This window comes from Ambystoma mexicanum, chromosome 9, assembly GCF_040938575.1.
Source record: "Ambystoma mexicanum isolate Mex_15411 chromosome 9, UKY_AmexF1_1, whole genome shotgun sequence".
Classification (NCBI taxonomy): Eukaryota; Metazoa; Chordata; class Amphibia; order Caudata; family Ambystomatidae; genus Ambystoma; species Ambystoma mexicanum.
Window position 1 is genome coordinate 900,986,183 of NC_090931.1, and position 18,167 is coordinate 901,004,349.

At 44.4% G+C, this 18,167-nt stretch overlaps 1 protein-coding gene and 1 pseudogene across 5 annotated transcripts in view; both read right to left on the bottom strand.

Annotated features, from left to right (window-relative positions):
• Positions 1 to 18,167, bottom strand: part of DIP2A (disco interacting protein 2 homolog A) — a 2,340,120-nt gene that overhangs the window by 1,895,101 nt on the left and 426,852 nt on the right. The window lies entirely within an intron of this gene.
• LOC138489536 (leucine-rich repeat-containing protein 9-like) lies at positions 1,169 to 5,707 on the bottom strand (annotated as a pseudogene).

The following is an 18,167-nucleotide window of genomic DNA, read 5'->3' on the forward strand; positions in this document are numbered from 1 at the left end:
AGTACCCTTTGGGTGCACTACAACAACCCAGACCTCCTGGCAATAGGAACCCAACCTTTGGAATAAGTCTGCACTACATGGGTTGATAGCGTGATTGAGCAGCCAGGCTGATCTCAAGAGAGGTCAATGTGAGCTGTAGGGTATTCACAGTGACAAGTATTCAAATAAACCCTTACACACAGGGTTTCTTGATTAAACAATTATTAATTTAACAGTCAGAGTAAGCCTTCTTCAGAAGGGGCAAAATAATAGTAACACACAAATACACTCCAAAATACACACTCTTAATACTTCTAAATCAGTAAGCATCCTTTTGGGATGACAGACACTTCCTACACCCTCAGGTGACTTTAGTAACTAGGACACTGTGGACATTAATATACTACTGTTAATAAACCCCCCATGCAAAGCTTGTTTACCCCTTCCTGGAAGAAAGACCAAACACAATGTCAGAGGGAAGAAGAGTCATTCAGGGGGCCAGGCTAGGCCAAAGTCAATTTGGGCAAAAGTCTAGGTGAGCTGAAGCACTTCCCAGAGGTAGGAAAAAGTCTTGCACAATGTTTTAGCAGTCTTTGTAGAAAAGAAGAAATCAAAGTAGGGCCACAAGCGGTTTAGTCTTGTGAAGTAAAGAAGCTGTCAGCAACTTTAAAGAAGCAACCACAAGTCTCCACTGATAACAAGTGCAGTTATACAACAAGTTCTTAGACTGCACAGTACATCTGGTTAGAAGGAAAGGGCTTTGGCTGGCTTCTGTTCCTGAGCAGCTCTGCAGATCCTGTGTCCCTGGGCCTCAGTCGTGGGGACAATAGGGAGGACGTCTGGAGGACTCCTGCACTGCAACAGGACAATCGGTGACAGAAAAGGACCAACTTCTATTCAGTGGCACTTTGCGGTTTCAGCTCCTCGCATCTAAGCAAATAGCAACACCGCAGACTGTTGGCTGTCGAGATGGGCTTTCCTTGCATCTGTGGTCCAGCACACTGTTGAGGTGGCTCAGACTCGGTCAGTCCTGCTTCCTGGGAGTCCAGAGGATCTTCCAGGAGCTCTTGGCCAACTTAAAAGCAATGCACACAAACTGGTGTTCCTCTCCCTGGCTATTCGGTTCCAACTGCAACTGCAGTGGAATTTCAACCAGCTCAGAGAGGATGTCCAGGTGGGCTTACTTCAATTATGTTCCAGATGGTCTAGAATGTCCATTGTTTGGCAATCTGCCATCATGTTCTTGGTTGTTTGAATGCAGTTGGGCAGTTCTCAAAGAGCCACTATGCTGTGCCAAATAAGTTGGGGATATACGTGGACCTCCTCTCAGTTGCCGATAGGCTATTTCTGCATGGATGCTTCTGGGATTGTTTACTGGGCCCATAACAGTTTGAAACTTTGATTTCTTTTGTTTATTTGATTCATTTGCCAGAGTTTCTTCGTGCAGTTGATTAAATACTAGATCCGATCCAAGCAAATGGGGGATTGCTCCAGAAAGATTTAGATTTGTAACCCGCACCTGAGGCGGCTTAGTCAGAACCGACGTTGAACCAGGAAGTCCTCCGTCTGGAGTTGAAACGGGAAATATTTGCTGTTCAATAAAATGAAACTCGGCTCTTGATCGCTCTTCCATGCTCACTAGAATGGCATCTAGAACTTGCAAGCTTGGCAATCGATAAACAAGTAGCAGACGATGGAGCATTTTGCAGGAAATAGGATTTCCAAATATAGTAAGTTCTGAAATGGAAGGCAGCGATTCAAGTTTCTCTAGTTCTGCTGTCTCCTGAATTTTGTTAAATCCAAGAAAGAGCTTCTTCAGTTGTAACAAATGCTGAAAATTGTTATGTTCTCGCAGTCTGTTCTCCTCTAAATGAAGTTCCTGAAGGCCTCTCTGCTTAGAAAAGAAGGCTTCAGTGATCACTTTAACGCGGTTATGATTCAACACCAGCTTTTGCAGATGCGCTAAGTCTTCCAATCCTTCAACATGGCTGATTTAATTTCCTTGTAAAAATAGGGATTTTTAAGTCAGCCTAGTTGCAGTTAGGGTAAGCTACTTATTCCGTTGCAGTTTAGGTAAAGTACTTCTAAACTTTGCATTATTGGAGACATAGTTTCACCACAAACCGCATCTCCGGTTCCCTTTGCTGCAGCTTGCTGGCCGTAGCCACTAGAAGTCACTTTCTGGAGAAGCATCTGCCTGTTCGTCATGTAATTTTGAGGCTATACTCGTGGTAGTATCGATTCAATGTGGTTATGATTCAGACACAAAATCTTGATATTGGGGAGGAATATTAAGCCACTGAAAGAGCCGAGATTATTGTGCTCCAAATTCACAGTGTGTACACTCCTGAACTGGACTACTGGTGCAAGATCCACTGTTCTGATGGTAGATGTTGTCCAGCTGATCTCGTTCAAATCGTTGAAGTCCGAATGTCCATGTTTTTCAGCAATCATATCTGATGCATGTCTGCCACCAAAAACATCTTTTGCTTGATCACTTTCGGATGTAGCCACTCCATCTAATGCTTTCAGAGGTGGAAGATGGAAGATCACAAACAATCTATAATTATCTTGAATTCTAGATATGAGATTTCCATACAGGTCTAGAATAACCAGACTGCTCAAATGTTTTAAATGATAGATCTCCTGGTTAGTGCACATTCTGTTACTGCTAATGTAGAGTTCAATTAGCATATATGCTTTCTGCAAACCAGAGAGAAAAGTGATACTGTTGTTCTCAGATGAGAGAAAGTGGAGATGAGACAGGCCATCAATAACTTGCAGATCCAGACATGTGAGCTGGTTATTATTATCACTCAATCGCTTCAGTCTTGTTAGATTGGAAAGACCTTCCAGTTGTGGAATGCAGTTCTCATCTAATGTGAGTTCTTCTAAATGAGTGCAGTTCTCCAGTCCTTCAATTGTGGTTAGAAAATTATTGCTGAATGAGGCCCAGCGTAAATTCCCCAGTTTTTCCAAATTTGTGAGTCTGGAGAGATTTTGTCCATCAAGATTTAAGGTTGTAATCTTTGCAAAACAGATTGTATCAAAATCATTTAATATGCCCACTATATTTTTGCTAATTTGAGTCAGAATCTGGGCAGCACATGATAAACTAAGGCATTGTGGTTTAGCTTCATCAGTTCTGGAATGGAGCAGCAACAATCCCTGAGTAATTCCTGATCCCGATGTTAAATGCACGGCTGCAGCATTTTCAACGTCAGACATAGGGACTCCATCTAAGCAAGTAAGAGTCCTTAGCTGGCCAATAGCAGTCAAACACACCAAAGCTGGCTTATGCCAGGGATTGTTTTCCAAGTTAAGACTTAGCAGTTTTGAAGTGCTTTTACGCAAGGACTGAATTTCTGCCTTGGTTTTTTCAACTGATTCCAGCTCAAGTCCAAGTGTCTTAGCTTTCCCAAGCCTTTAAATCCTTCCTGTGTTATTACACGATTGTGGCTTGCTTCCAAATACTCCAAATTAGGCAGATAGGACACATCTTCCGAGCTAGTGAACTCGTTAACGCTGATAATGAGTTTCCAAATTGATGTAAAGTTGGATAGGTCCTTCAATTTATTAAGGCCATTCGCATGCAAATTCAGCACCTCTACCTGGCTACAAATGTCAGTTTTGGCCAAGGAAAGTATTGTCTTTTCATCTAGGCTGATAATTTTAGGTTTCGGCTTAAACACAGGTTCCATGTTTAGCACTTTGTCATCTTTGATTAATTCAGAAGACATAGCTTCGGATTCCACAGCTTCATTCACTGCTTCAGCACTAAGTTTAGTTATTGTAGAAAACAAGTACTGAGATTTACCCTGTGTACTGTATTCCAATTCAATGATGTATTCTGGCAGGACAAGATCATGATCGAAAACGAACCACTCACACTGACGTAGATTGCAGTCACAATTTCCAAGTTTCAAGGAGGCACAGGTTTCGTTTTTGGTGATAGATGTAGTACTTTGTGCATTCTTCATTGGCCGGAAGACTGAATTAGCAGAAAGGTAGTTAGACTGAATGATGGGCTTTTTCTCACACGCTTTAACACAATGTCCAAGGAAGGTTTTTGCCACAACGAGCCACACATGCTCGTTTTTCCCTTCTTTTTTGGTTTGTTTAAATAATTCTGCCTTGGAACGTTCACATAAACCTAAGCTGTTTGAAAGCAGAACAGTATTGTCCTCGTCATGCAACTTGCCATTTTCAGTCTGCTTGAACCCATCTTCAAGTATTTTCAAGAGCTCTCTTCCCAAAAGGCAACGTCGGATCAAACACACAAAACAGATATTCCAGCATTTTCCTATAGTTTTCTAAAACGTTTTCTTCTTCGTTGTCCAAAAACGTTTGAAATTTATCATCAAACTTTTGCTGTAAAATTCGGTTGTGGACTCGAATTATGCGATTTATTTTTATTCCAGTAATGCCATATGCTTGAAAATCCAAAGCACAAAAACGGGATAGAATTAGGTCACAGCAGGAATTAAACCAAGCATCCGAAGGTGAACCCTCTTCAAAACGAGCATTTCCAACTGTTTCCAATTCTGTCAGCAGGAACCGGAACAACAGGTCAGACTTTTCATTGTGTTTCGTAACATCCTTCTGGTGTAGTGCCTCCAGTTCATCAAGTGCTGTAGTCCAGAATTGTATCCTGTTCTTCAAAAATTTCAATTTCTTACAGAGATGTCTGTGTCTTCAGGTTCCACAGTATGTTCACCTGGCTGTTCGGTTTCATTTTTAGGCTGATCCAGATCCTGGTTGATGGAAATTGGAACATTATTCATCTGCATTTTGCTCTAGATTTTTTATGACAAAGATGATGACTTTTATCTGTCTTTTTGGCATTTGTTGTTGTTTACATTTTTCTTTTTCCAAGTTTCTCCCTCAAATTTCTGTGTATAGTCTTTACACGCATGTTATAGTATATCATCTTTTTCATAACGGTACATTCAGCTACATCTTTAATTAATTTACTGTCCACATCATATCTGTCAAGTCTCTGAAGATGAGGCATATGATACAAAACATGTGTGGTATAGCAGGCAGACCGGATTTGAGATATATTGAGGATCATTCAGCCCCAAATCCTTCAGATGAGGTAACCTAGCCAAATGTGTAAGCTCCTTAAATGAACATATTCTTTTGCCAGAGAGGTTTAATGTCTCAAGGTTTTCATTTGGATCCAAGCAATTTCCAATTGCGTGTATCAAGTTTCCAGCTCGATTTAATTCCTTTAAATTATGAAGTGCATGCAACCCCCAATTTGATTTTTATTCAACCACACTGTCTCAAGCAGAGTTAGCTCCTCCAAATGTTCAATCGCCTTAATTGTATTGCAATAAAGATAGTTTTTCCAGACTTTTACATTGTTGTAGACAATCAATCTTTATTAAGTGACATGCTGCGATCCACAGCTCTCTTAGCAAAGGGCATGCCTCCAGGCATGCAATCTTGTGATTATTTTGCCCATTAATAACAAGCGTTGTTTGATTTGGGAAGAATGACAATCCCACCATGCCGGGATATCCTGGAAAAAACATCTTGCAGTTTTTGGTCCCTCCTTACGGAGTTTCTCAAAACACAAGCCATTGCACATACATAATTCCTTGATTATTTCTTCTGCATTCTCGTCTTCATTTGGGATCATTTTGCAGGTCTGACTGAAGGGAACAGTTCAATAGGTGCCTTCCTCCTTGGGCATGCACTACTTTGCTACGACAATCCTCGGTATCCCTGCTCCTTTGGTGGGCTTACTTTGGAGTTGATTGGTCCCACCAACTCAAGGGGTTGCAGCGAATTCGGAGCTTCAGCACAGCAGCAGGGCTTCACCGGGCAAACTAACAGTCCGGGAGTTGCAGCAGAACTTCCAAGTTCTTCTTCGGATTCCTTTGTCCAGTGTTCGACTCTCCCTTCCAAGCCAAAAAGCCTCGCCTTTTATTCAGGTTCCTCCCATTCATTCCAGCATAGCTGTCAGTCACGAGCAGGGTGGCTGGTCCTTGCCGGTCAGCCAGCCGACCAATCACCTAAGAGTGCATTCCTGTCTCTGAGGAGACGAAGCACAGGGAGTTTCTGGCACCTCCCTCGCTTCCTGTCCCTGCCAGACACCCTGGAGCCAGAGGCGGGCTTCACTCGTGAATCCCGCCAAAGGCAAAGTGAACCAAGGGACGAAACCTGGTTTGGCACGGAGAGTAAATCTCAAGAAGGACCTTTCCACAAAGAAATGGCAAAAAAAGAAGGCTGTGCCATTTTGACAAAAGTGGCACCCTTGGGTGCATTACTGCAGTTGCGAACGCAGCCCGCGGTAAATGCATACCACGGTAGTTAAAAGTAAACCACTGCCACCAGCCATTCATCGAGGAAAGGGTAACAAAAATGTTACATGAGAAGCTAGACAAAGGGGATACCAAGTAACCACTCCAGCACCCTATTGTAGAAAGTTACAAATTTAAGTAAAGTCAATATCACTTAACTACTCTTGACACCAGTAGTTTATCCAAGAAAAAGGTATTTAAACCTGGGGAAATCTGAAAGACTTCCCTGTGCCACTGCACTAAAGTTGCTGTGTGACACAATGTAAAAGATGATGCCTATGGAGTTTGTCAGACTCTATACGTTAAAAGAAACAGAGTTCAAATTACATTTAAACAGAGTGGGACAAAAGGGTCTCACTCTCTCCAGGTAAACAATGAAAGTCCTAAAATCCAGCAAAGTTGCTTGGGGTCTCTAAGGTAGAGAGGAATTAGCACATTTCTGAGAATTCTCCCTAACAGTCGGTGTTAAGATTAGCCGTATTGGTAATGGGATGGAGGAGAGGTAGAAGGTTATTAACAACTGTAATGTTTCTTTTATTTCTTATTAAGGCTGGGGGGAAGGGGGGCTCTGCAGTAGCAGAGTTGTTTTGCAGGTTATCCTGGTTGTTAAAGGAGCTCAAGTGGTGATCCGTCCAAGCACAAGGCTCAATGGAAGTTATAGAAGTCGAGCAATTTATGTCTGCAATCCAATCCAGAGTGCAGCCTTTACTATGAGTGGGTGTGTTGAACATGAGGGTGAGGACAGCCTCAGAAATGGTATTAGCAAGGGTGGTTGCATTGGCGTTGTTAGGGTCATTCAAGCCAAGGTTGAAGTCCCCAAGTAATATAATTTGGGAGCCAGGTTTGGAGTTAGTATTAAGAAGAGCAGTTAGGTCTTCCTCAAATTTTGAGATGGGGCCAGGTGGCCTATAAATGAGGTGCATAGCGATAGTACGGCAGACTGATAGGGGTAGTTTAACTGAGAGGAGTTCACCAGAATGGAAAGGTAGGTGCTGAATGGTTCTCATACCCAGGTTAGATTTAGCAATGAAGGAGATGCCCCCACCTCTGGATATTTCTTTATCTTGTCTATGGATGGAGAAGGTCTCAGGAATTGCAAAGGACAGGGCAGGACCTGCTGCTGGGTGAAGCCAGGTCTCTGTGATGGCTATAAAGTCAAGCTGATTAGCGATGAGATCGGCATTATCAATAGCGTGGGCAACTAAAGATCTAGCATTAATAAGGGCACCTTTGATGATCGTAGGTTTCTGAGCCTTTGGTGTGGCAAGGCTGTAGTGAGGGGGAAGATGGCAGCAAGGAGTCTATGTTAGGTTTATGTTTAGTATTCAATTTGCAAGACTTTGGAGGAAACAGTGAGTTACAAAGGGCCACAGTAGGTAAGGAGAGTTTGTTGAGTCTAGATCCTAGCCTAAGATTTCTAAGACTGGTGGGGCAGGGTTGATTAGGTTTTAGGCCTGGTGGCCAAATGCTGAATCCATTGTAGGGTGGGGGGGGTCAAAGGGTTAGGTAGTATTTCAGTTATACGGTTCGCCGAAGTCCCTTTGTCCTGTTTAGAGAAGAGCAGCGGCCGGAAGTACGTAGGTCTAATTATGTGGGATTGAGGTAGTGGTCTAGTACTCAGGTGAGGAGTGATATTCATATTGTCAAAGGTTCTGTAACCAACTATAGGTGTTAGAGGTATAATCTTGTGGTTTGACGTATAGCCTGCAAGCTTAGGTGGAATAAGTTAGCATAGTAACGCTAATACGGCAACAAGCTTGGTGGGAGTCTCTAGCATGACTAATGTTGTTTAAAGAGGTACAGGCGTATAATTGAGCCAGATGAGCAGCAATAGTAGCTATACAATTAAGGTAATGTATGCTGCAAGATCGTGCCACGTCCAGTGGGGGTGTGGGGGAGAGCACCCAGGAAGACAAGTTAAACTAATTGTCTAGGACAGTGAACCGGTCTGTTTAAAAGTCTACAGGCCAGTAAATACATAATGGTAACATCAACGTTGATTCGGCTCCGCGTGTGATGCGTGGTGATGTCACAGAGAGCAGTGTAAGGTGCTATAGTACAACAGCTAGATATCGTAATGTGCACCACCCAGCTAGTTGGGATCAGGTGATAGCAATATCAGGCCAGTTTTACGTGCAGGCACGAGCGTGACCAGATCGACAAAATAATACAAGCCGTAGTTAGAGGTAGAAGCAACACAAAGAGGAGTCAGAGTGTACTGGGCATGTATGCAGCTTACAAAGTGTGGCATACGGCATACAAGGACATGCAAGGTGGGAAATGCTTACATTAGTTATACTATGCAAATATACAAATGCAGGAATCTAGCAAAAACATGATACAGTAATGTCAGAAGCACGGTTATTACCTGCAAACAGAAGGTGGGGGCGGTATAGGATTGCGAGGCACAGTAGGTAGCGAGTACAGTCTCGTAAGTGATGTCAGATAAGTCTATAGCCCTTCTGGCCCGGACAGGTCCAGACTGGTGGAGCCTTTTTCTTATGGGCCTTCGTGGCAAGGGCCCCGGCCAACGCCTTTCGGTCGCCTGTTGCGGCCTTTGAGTTCGTCCGTTTGTGATGTCATCTTTGATGTCCTGGGTGTTAGTTTTAGCAGTGCATGGTGGTGGCGCGAGTTATGGTTGCTTAGCTTACCATAACTGGTGAATTTCTGAGGTTTTTCGGTTTTACCTGTAACCATAACATCCCTGTAACAATGTTTTTCCATTGAATTTCATAGGTTATTAGTGCAACTTAACCATAACGTCCCTTTAACAAAGTTTTTTCAGTGAATTTCATGGGTTTCTACCAGTGCATGCTATTTTCCTACAACTTAATAATATCATACTTAGCCAATATAGCAATATTTGTGTCCAATTTACAAAGTTTCACCTTAAACCTCTGCCATTTCCCCACCTTGTAGCATCATTTTTAACACGTCTATACACTTTTTGCAACTTTTTAAAATAATTTTGCATCCGTAGACATCCGGGAACGTCTGACTTCATCGCAGACCTTCTGGACAGTGCCAAGTGACCATACGCTTCCGCGCGGCATGGTGACGTGTTCGCGAAGGCGTCTGCACTTCGTGATCGGATCCGTGCTTCGAAGACAGTTGGGAACTGCATTTTCTACTGATCTAGGAACTTTCAACTTCAAAATTTCCCTTGCACACCTCCTACATCTTTTCATAATCATTATCCATTACCAATCTACTACACAGTACATACTTTGAAGAATTTTACCAAAACTGCTATTTATCTTAAAAATGGCATCAGTTATTGCCATCCCTCTTCCACAAGAGCCACCACCACCACCAGCTGAACGACCTTCACAACAAAAAAAGTGCAGTACTTTCAAAGACAATGAAGAGGACCAAGAAGACGAGGTAGAGGAAGTGCCTACTTCTAGCACCAAGATCAAATCATGGGTGTGCCAGTTCTTTGCTTCTGTTGGAAGTGTACCAAAGGTTAAAGCTACCAAAGTGAAATGCACAGAGTGCAATTTTGTACTCAGTCGCAGACTACCTGAACAGTACTCCACAGGACCACTTGCATGCGCCGCAACACCAAATCCAATGACTGCAATGCTCTCAGAAAGGTTGTTGCTTTCTCAGCAAGTAGTAAGCTGTCTTCTTCCACCTCATCTTCCTCAACAAATACTGTAACCACACAGCCTGATGTCGGCGGGCTTTGGCGCGTTATAAATAAGGAGGGCTACAGACCATTATCGTCTATTGCAGCCCCTGAAATGGGAGATAAAAGCCCTTAGCACCCCTTGTTCCCAAAGCGGGAATCCAGGATGCTACAGCGGGACACAGCATCCCGCTGTAGGAAGAAAAATCCTCTTCCAGGACAGCCAACATGGAAAGAGAAGGCGTGGCTCCGTAGACAGCAACTCTGCTGTTGCCATGGCAGACTGCAAAACCCTATGAACGTATTACCACAAGCACCTTTTTTCCCTTTCAAACCCATCCTACCTTCGAATAACTTTACCACATAGCAGGTCCCAGGTAGACATAGCCACTTTAACACCATTTTCCGTCCCTAGCGGTCATGGCCAGTAGCCAGATTGTCTGCGTCATGACCTTATTCCATGACCCAGACAATCTGGCTACTGCCCACGGCCTCAGGCTATACCTCAGTCACCCAAGGCATATGACTATTTTTTGTACCTACATTATGACACTTGTCAAAAAATAAAACACGGGACACATTTGCAAAACCATGCTTTAATGTCCTTGTCAATGCTCCTTACGAGTTTGCTCGAAATCCGCCCATGTTTTATTTTTTAAAAAGTGCCAAAATGTATGTACATACAATAGTCATATAATTTAGCCCCTTTTCGACAAAATCCATTCAGTCTTTACACAAACATTGAAGATTGGGTCTATAATCTTTCTCAAAACATTTGTCCACATTCGTCAAATAGCAACAAAGGTATAAGCCATCGAAAAATGTTGAGACCCCCCCCTCTAATTTCGCCCCCTCTTGAGAACATCCCACCAAACTTTGGAAAACCATTTATATCTAGATCCAAAATGGTTTTGCCAATTTTTGCGCAGATTTGTCAAATGACACCACATTTATATGCTTTTACAATATTTTGGGAACCCCCCCCCCTCTAATTTGGCCACATCTTGACAGAATCGCACAAAGCTTTGCAAAACCATTCAAGATTAGTTCTAGAATAAAATTACAAAATTACATGCAGTTTCATCGAGTGGCGCAAATGTTATAAGCCATCCAAAAACTGCTTTTCCCCAACCCTGTAATGCAGAACCAGGTACAGATGTCCTAGGACATCTGAAGTGTTTGCGAACACCACAGGACTGCCCCCAGGACATCTGGAGTGTTTGGGGACTGTTTTGGCTTCTTATGGCTATATCCCATCCTCACCTTCCCCCCCCACCTCCCCAGAGATTGATTGTTGAGTTTGACAAGTGCAATGTTGCTTTTTGTTTTAAAAATGGTTTCGCCGTGCTGTCCGCGGACCCCAAAAAAGTCTGCGAATCCAAGATGGTGAGCGTTTCAGGAAAACCAACGCATTTCACGTTTTCTCACCACCCAATCAGCGGCCGTGTCCCGATGTCCGCGGACCACACAAAAGTCTGCAAATTTTTCTGGCCAATCAGAGGCCTATCCGCGGACCGTAAAGGGAAGTGAGTTTTTGGCTTACGTTTTAGTCATTTAAAAGAAAACTACTGGATGGATTTACACCAAATGAACAAAAGCACGCTTTCGGGACCAAGCTGCCATCCTGCTGCAAATTTTGGTGAAAATCCGTCCAGCGGTTTCGGCTGTAGGCGCGACAGACATTTTGTCCCCCATTACGTCTATGGGAAAAAAAGAAATTTTGTGCCCCCCTTGACCAAACATCACCAAACTTTGAAAAAAAATTCAGAGTGGGCCATATACTTTACTTGCAAAGCTTGGTGAGGATTCTTTCTAGCATTACTCACCGTAATCCTATTTCTGATGCTTGTATCTGCTAAGATTCACATGCTATGCATAGGCCGACATCTAGTGGAAGCTGCTGAGTATTACAGTTTTCAAAATTCAAAAAGGGACGTCGACAGGGTGTGCCAGTAATACTAGCCCTAGAGTGACATCCACTGTACCCATGGTCCTTCACGCGTCGAGGTCCCTCAGATTGTTTTGTTCTGACATGAGGTTGCATGAAGTGTAATGCGAGTACAATTGTATCCAAGCATATAAAGACAGAAAGCTCACGTAACATCTATGCACCTTCTCCCAGGGGAAGAAGGGTGGGCGCATGTGAATCTAAACAGATACAAGCAACAGAAATACGATTACGGTGAGTAATGTATCCCTTCTGGGGGATTGTGGAATCTGCTAAGATCACATGCTATGCATAGATTAGCGAGCAGTGTTAAGAGAAGGTGGTGGGTGGTGAGAAGGAACAGCGGCAAATAGATGTTTTAGAACCGCTTGTCCCATCTGTGTATCTGCTTTGGAATGTGTGTCAATGCAGTAGTGCGGAGTGAAAGTATGTACTGAGCTCCATGTAGCTGCTTTGCAAATGCTGTCTAAGGGGACATTTGCGATAAAAGCCAGGGTAGCTCCTGTGCTCTGTGTGAAGTGACCTCTTGGTGTGAAAGGCAGGGTCTTGTTTGATGAATAGCATAATTGTATACATCTGACTATCCATCTGGAGATAGCATTCTTGGAAATGCGTTCTCCTTCCCTTCCATGTTGCTATGGAGACAAACAGGTGATCTGTTTTTCTAAGCAACCTGGTCTGGTCTACGTAGTAGAGAACCGCTCTCCGCACATCTAGTGTGCGGAGTTTGACCCCAGCCGAGCTAGTTGGCTACGAAGGCCGGGAGCTCAATGGATTGGTTCACGTGGAATTTAGAAATGAATTTAGTTGAGAATCTAGGATGAGTACATAAAACCAATTTATCTTTATGGATAATAAAGAAAGGGTCCTGCACGGACAATACTTGTAATTCACAGATTCTTCTTATGGAAGTAATAGCCACTAAGAAGGCAGTCTTGTAGGTAAGGTCTTTAAGACTCGCTTGGTGCATAGGCTCCAAAGGGGGTCCCATGAGCTTTGCTAGTATTACATTGACATACAATCCTGGCAGGGGATTAGAAATCGGAGGGTGAAGCCTCTTTACTCCCTCCATAAATGCTTTAATGACTGCTACTTTCCACCACAATACTTTACTCTGAGAGGTGGTATAGGCTGATAAAGCTGCCAGGTGGAGTTTTATAGAGTTAAAAACTCATCCCGAGTCGAACATGTTGGGTTAACACATTGGTTAGGTCAGCTTGCACAGATATGGATACCACGGTTGTCTCGCCCACATAGGAGCAACTAGGATGAGCGTCATCTGTTCTCTGTGCATCTTGTTCACTATCCTACTTATTAATAGTGTGGGGGGGGGGGGCGTAAGCAGATTCCCCCGACTAGCTCATCCATAGGGTGTTCCCCTTGAAGTCTGGTTGGGGGAACCTCGACGCGAAGTCTGGGCATTGCTTGTTTTCACTTGTGGCGAACATGTCTAGTGTAGGTTAACCCCACCGAGAGAAGATGTGGTCTACAACGTTTGAGTCTAGCTGCCACTCATGATCCTCTGTCCACTTCCATATTTTCGGAGCCAACTTGGACAGATTTGGAGAGTGTGTGTCCCCCTGTTTGTTGATATAAAACATGGCAGTTGTGCCATCTGTTAGAATCTGAACTAATTTGTCAGTTGCAACTCAAATGCCTGCAGTGCTCTGAAGACTGCTAGTAGTTCCAGTAGGTTGATATGGTTCTGTGCCGTGACTAGTATCCACAGACTAGTGTGCTGAAGATAATGAGCCCCCCACCCGGAAAGTGACGCGTCTGTTGTGACAATTGCTTGCGCTTCCAAATCATGGAAGGGTTTTCCCTTTAACAGATTTTCTCTCGACCACCAGCGTAGGTTTTGAACCAGGGTAGGCCAAATGACCACTAGATCGTCCTACTGACCACTTGCCTGAGACCATTGTTTCGCCAACCATTCCTGCATTGGTTGCATACGCAGACGTGCGTGTGGGACCAGATAAATGCACAATGCCATCATGCCTAGTAACTGCATTGCTTTGCGTACGCTTATCTGGAGACCGGCTTGATACTGGGGTATTTGCCGAAGCATGTTTTGTACTCATTGCATGGACAGAAAGGCTAAGCCTGTCGTTGTGTCTAATACAGCTCCTAGGAACTGTTTTAATGCGTTTGGTACAAGACTTGACTTTCTTGTTTATTGAGAAGCCCAATTGGAAAAGGAGATTTATGGTTCTTTGCGTGTTCTGTTTGCAAAGATGGGGAGTTTCTCCTGTGATCAGCCAGTCGTCCAGGTAGGGGTACACTGGGATTGCCTCCTTGTGCAGGTGCACCGCCAGTTTTTTGGTGAATACCCTTGGAGCCAAGGCTATTCCGAAGGGTAGCACCTTCAATTGGTAGTGCTGGTCTGCTAACTTGAACCGCAAGAGCCTTCTGTGCGCTGGGAGCATTGAAATATGCCATGTAATCCCCCCTCTTTAATCTGGGAATTACCTCTTGTAGTGTTGTCATGCAGAGTTTTTGTGGCTTTAAATAAGTGTTTGCAGGGCGCAGGTTTAACACTGGGCGCATGGTCAGATCTTTCTTTGGAACAAGGAAGTACCTTGAATAGATAACCTTGGATACCTCGTTGGACGGCAGGATCTCGATAGCGTCTTTGACGAGTAGCGCGTTGACCTCTTCCATCAAGATGAGCTGTTCTTCTCTTGATGTTTTCCTTCAGCACGGGGGAGGTTTGATGGTGTTTTCAGGAGCTCTGCACAATAACCTCCTGCTACTGTTGACCGTTGTAATATCCTCCCATGTGTGGAGTTTGCAATTCGTCCCCCTACTTGTATTTTGGTTTTCCCTATTCCGGAGCCTCTTTGTGAATTCTGGCCGCGAAAACAGCAAAAATTGTTTCCACCTCTTTGTCCAGTCTGTCTGTTGGTAAGTTGGCCAAGGGACTTCAGAATGTCATACTCCTCCTTGCCTGACTTCAGAGCTACCTCCACTGATTTGCCAAATAAAACATTAGGTTCTATTGGCATATCGAGCAAGGTAAAAACAAAGAGGTGATGGCTGGAAGGTTTAGAATGAATCTTAACCACTGGCATTGCTCTGGGCAACCCTCCAGACCACTGTTCCTTGCCTGCCAAGCCATTACAGAAGAGGAAAGACCATATGCAAATCAGGCTTGGCCCCACCCCCAAGGTTGCTTGTGTTTCCAGTTTGAACCCGGACTGTCGAAGCCAGGCATGTAGTTTGAGAATAGTGCCCTCTGCAATGATGCGTCCGGCATGATCTGCCGCATCAAGGTTATTTTTAAGTAGACTGCTGGCGGTGGGGCTCTGCCTTCGGCTACTACAAGGGAAAGTTTTGATTTAAGAGGTTCTGGAGCAGAATCAAGCAGGGCCGTAACCTCACCCCATTTAGTGCAGTCGTAGCTCGCCAACAGTGGGGAATTGTTGGCAATTCCAGCTTGGTATGCTGCAGAAGTTGCTACCTTCCTCCCCATGGTGTAGAGCTTCTTGCTCTCCTTGTCTGGTGGAGCTTCAGAAGAGGCTAAGGGTGTACCAGCCCTCTTCCGGGTAGTTGTGACCACCAGTGAATCCGGCTTAAGCTGTCCCCTTATATATAAGGGATCAGATGGTGCCGGGAGGAAAAGTTTCTCTAGCCACAGGGGAATCAGGTAAAGGGGGGTCCTGCAGAACTGGAGAGTCCATAGCATAGACCTCAGACTCATTATTGTTATAATCTCCATCGTCATGCTCATCATAGTATTGATCATGCTATTGCTACCCCTCAGCCTCTTCATGTATATCGAATTTCAGTAGAGGTGCAGGACTTTTTTTGCCAGTGGCATATCATAGAGATCAGAAGGGATGAGAGATCTCTTATTCGATGGCTGGGATGACAGATGGGGCTGAGTAGTTGCAGGCAAAAGCTGAGAATTGAAAGCCTGTCCAGTGTGGGGGGGGGGGGGGGTAAAGGGGGTGGGGAGTATTTTGTAGGCCCTCCAAATAAGTTAGCAAAGAAAGACAACCTGGACATTACTCTATGTCCTGTGCTGACCACTTGGCTGAACTGGGGATAACCCCATGGGTAGGTATAGCAGGTGTGAGGGGTGTGGGCAAATCCTTATCACCCTCCCCATCCTCTTGTATGATTTCATCAGTCTCCTGAACAGTATCTCTGTTAGGGGTAAGCTCCTTACTATGAGGTTTGTCCTTATAGGACTTCTCCTTGTCCTTCTGCTTATCCTTGTGATTGGAGCTTTTAGAGGATGATTTCTTTGAGCTAGAAGCTTTAATTAGGTCTTTTGGGACATGTTTCTTAATAAGGTGAGGAAGTCCTGACTCTTTCGGCTTCCCTGCCAGTTTAGACGAAACAGGTTGAGTTTCCGTACTGGAAAGGGCTCCCGCCTCATCCTTCGATGTTCGGCAGAAGGGGTTTTGTGGGTGGCATCTTTAGTCTTATGGGGCCTGTCATGAGGGGATCGAGACTTCGTGTGCCCAGAGGACAGTGAATCCACAGATCTGCCCCTAGCCGCCGAATCTTGGCATGTGTTGGACACATTTCCGCCGATCTGTCTTCCAGGGTCGGGGGCTAGCACTGGAGAACGTGGCTGTTCCCAGTCACCCTCGCCGTACAAAAAGACGACGTCGCTGCCAGTGCTGGAAGCTCCCTCAATGGAGGCCTCGGCCTGCATGGTGGGATGGGCCCAACGTTTTGTCCTACAGTCTTTAAGTGTCTTAGGTCAAAAAATCTTGCAAGCTCGACAGTGCCCTTCGTCGTGGTCCCGATTAAGACACAGGTTGTACACTCTGCTTATCGATCCACAGGAATATTTTATTACAGGATGGGCAACATTTAAAAAGTGTCCTATCCATGTTTGGGGCAGGCAGCAGGGTGACAACGGAAAGAAGTGTAAACATACATTGTGTAATGACGGCCCCCCACTCTCCCTACTGTAAGGGCATAGGCCTGTTGGACCTTCCAAGGCCGAAAGGGATCCGTCCAAGTTACGTCGTCCAACGGTTCGTCTTGTCTTTCGGTGTGAATCTTCACAGCGTCGAGACACAGCGGTTGAAAAGGACAAGAAGAGTAACTATTATTAAAGTTTGTCAAAGTAAATGGCGTTAGCTGAAATTGTACTCCGTGAGAAGCGACCGCTCATGATGGCGGAAAAAAACAATCTGAGGGACCTCGATGCGTGAAGGGCCATGGGTACAGTGGATGTCACACTAGGGACAGTGTTACTGGCAGGCCCTGTTGACATCCCTTTTTAAATTTCGAAAACAACAACTGTAATACTCTGCAGCTTCCACTAGATGTCGGCCAATGCATAGCATGTGAATCTAAGCAGATTCCACAAGCCTCAGAGTATTCCTCATCTTAGATATATCCTTACCTTTAGGTTTCGCCCCGGAAAATGTTTTCTCTTGTCCAGCAGAGGGCACTCCACTCGAGGCCGCAGCATCGATGTCCCTCAGCGGCATCTGTCGAGTATCAACGTCATCCCTCGTATAAAAGCCTCGAGTGCGCCCGTTGGCCTCAGTTTTGTTTTTTCGTATAATATAGTCCATGGATCTTACTTCGTTTTAGGTATGCCTCTTTTGACCCAAGCCCTAAAAGAGTTTAGAGTGTAATACACGTAAACTGTACTGTGGGTTTAGGATGGGAGGGTCGATGAGGAATACGTGGGACGAACAACCAATCGAAAGAATCTTACAGTTGGTAAGTAACTTGTTCTTCGAATGGATTGTGTCCTCCCATGTATTCCTCATCTTAGATAGACTCCCAAAGCAGTTTTGTCTTGGAGGTGAGAGTACAGTATCCTTTTCTAATCATGTACAGAATGTAGTAAAGATTTTGCAAACAGACCCCCTTGAGAAGAAGTCGAGTCCAATGCATAATGTTTTATAAAAGGTGTGCATAGATGACTATGTGGCTGCTGCAAAAATATCCTGCACAGGGACACCCCTTTTTAATGCTGTACAAGTTGCCATGCCCCTGGTCGAATGAGCTCTTACTCCATCAGGCGGTTCTTTTCGTGCCAATCTATAACATTCTGTTATGGCTAAAATTATCCATCTGGATAAAGTTTGTTTTGTTACCGGAAGGCCCAGTTTACGTCCAGTGTATCCCACGAAAAGTTGATCACACTGGCGAATAACTGCAAATCTTGAGATGTAAAAACGAAGAGCTCTCCTGGGATCTAGTCTATGAAGTCTTTCCTCTTCCTTGCTTGCATGAGGAGGAGGGTAAAATATAGGCAAAGTTATCTTTTGTAACAGATGAAAATCCGAAACAATTTTTGGCAGAAAAGAAGGTTTAACCC